Here is a 2,489-nt window from a genome sequence, read left to right as displayed (position 1 = left end):
ATAGCATTTTAAGTCTTGTGTGTGATTTATCCTGGCTTCATATCAGCAGAGGAAATCTCAGCTAGCTGCTAGGCTAATTTATACAATGTAAAATGCCATAGGCTTGTGCTAATAACGTTAGCATGTTATATTTGTTTGGAAAACATGTTTAGTATAAGACAGTTGTTTTGTCAGTGAACCTTGTGAGTTGTAATGGAGCAAAATTATGTACCATTACCTTTGTTAAATGTTGCTGTTGTCCCTGGCTTCATATGACAAGAGAGAAGTCCGCTAGGCTAATTTATACAATGTAAAAGGCCATAGGCTTGTGCTAATAATGTTAGCATGTTGTATTTGTGGGGGAAATGTGTCCAGATAAGACAAGTGTTTGTCTGTGAATGCTGCGAGTTATAGTGAAGCTGATTTGTGTACTTGTGTTTGAAACTGTCTCTATTAAGCCATGTTTAATGTGTGTTTAATGTGTGTTTTGAATCAACTAAACTTTACAGCACTTCACAGAAACCTCCGCCGCTGACTAGTGTTTTGGAGGTGTAACTGCAGAGTGACACAGACACACCACCGCACAAGTATAAATGCTCACAACAGCGTAGGCCACAGTGTAGAGTCTGCTGCACACGTGTAAATCCTCCTTAAATGACTAATTTCCCTGATGAAACTAATCCTAGTCGACTAGTCTAAAAGTACAAAAACATTTGAGAGGATGCATTGTTTGGTGTGATTGAGTCATGAAGCAGGTTAAAATATAAATGTCTTTTGCTTTCCTGTTGCATTGGCTTCACCCAGTCCAAAAAGGGTGGCACAGGTGAAGTGGACTGACTCATAATTATCCATAAGTGTAAGAGGGAGTGATTTTTTTTTTTTTTTTTTTAAATATATATGATATGTATGTAAAATCCTGCGATGCAACGAAATGAAACACTGGCACCCTGCTACTGTTCCAGCTTTTATTTCCACCAGAATGTGTGAAGCTACAAATGGAGCAGGCAAAGAAAAGAGCAGAGTGAAATCCCCACAGCTGGAGAGGCTCCATAAAAGGTCCACAAGTAATTTTATGTAATTACAAAACTGGGAGCCTAAAATGTCTAGCTTTTACCCCTGTGCCTATTTCAAAACCTGCTGCATTTATTTATTTACTTACTTGCACATGAAAAATAAAAATATTATAAAAGATATGATATTTACACAAGGACATTCACATACATATATACAGATTAACATTTGCTTTATTGTAAGAAGTAGGAGAATTTTCTCAACACATAAAGGAACGCTTCATCCTTCAGTTTATCTCAAACATTCAGTATCACCAGAGGGATGTCGTATGCCGAGGCAAATTGTGATTTCTGATGCTGGGCTTTATAAATAAAACTGAATTGAGTTATGTGCATAAGTGAAAGTTGTATATGGTGTAAATAGTATAAAGTGTATAGTTGTGTCCAAATTTAGTGCTTAATATTTTTCTAATTCTGATATATATCTTTTTGTATTTTATCTTTATTCTATGACTATTCTTTTGTCATTCAACTTGCTTTTCTGTCTGTGCTATTTGAGCTGCTGTAACATGTGAATTTCCCCAGTGTGGGATCAATACAATTTTACCTTATCTTACCTTATGTTACCTATAAATATAATAAGATAAAATTGTATTGAATTAAAGGCACGGTGGTATAGTGGTTAGCACTGTGCCCTCACAGCAAGAGCATTTCTGGTTCAATCCCAGGAGGGAGCCCTTCTGCCTGTGTCAGCGTGGGTTTTCTCCAGGTACTCCAGCTTCCTCCCACAGTCCAAAGACATGCAGGTTAATTGGTGACTCTAAATTGTCCGTAGGTGTGAATGTGAGTCTCTATAGCACCTTATTTTCGGCGAATGTTGGGCCGTTTTGCGGACAAGCTGCAAGCGTTTAGACACACAGAGCTGGATTGGCGAGTTGACCCGAGGTGCCCAATTTTCCGCCGCATAGGGTAGACATAGTAGCGGAACCTTTTCAGTTTAAAAAGAACGAGGCGCTCGTCTGCCACGGGAGCGGCTGTTGATGACTTGTGGGAGGAGCTGTTGATGACACCGCACGTGCGACCCACTGGTGGTGGACTAACAGGAAACAGCTGATAGCAGGAATGAGCAGCTAGTAGCAAGAGGGAAACGCAAACCTGACAGACACTGTAAAGATGAGCAACTGGGGAGACAAGGAATTGCGCGCCCTCCTTGTCCTCGCAAACGAAGAGGCCATTTACCCTTAAATGACGGGAACAGTGAAGGACGGGTCAACTTATGAGAGAATCACCAAGGACTGACCAGCTGTGGCTTCCCTCGGAGTACGTCACTGTTTACGTCACACGCTGAGCTACACGTTTTGTTACTTGCTCACGCCCCCCATTGCCCCGAAAAAGGCGCATTCTGTATGAACAAAAGTAGGCAGGCGGCATTTTGCTGCACTCCCCGATTTTGTTTTTATACTGCCAATGGTGAAAAAAGACTGATTGGGCTTTCCTGCA

The sequence above is a fragment of the Epinephelus moara genome, chromosome 13 (assembly GCF_006386435.1).
Source record: "Epinephelus moara isolate mb chromosome 13, YSFRI_EMoa_1.0, whole genome shotgun sequence".
NCBI lineage: Eukaryota > Metazoa > Chordata > Actinopteri > Perciformes > Serranidae > Epinephelus > Epinephelus moara.
The sequence above is the reverse complement of the archived record's forward strand: the minus strand, read 5'-3'. Positions refer to the sequence as shown.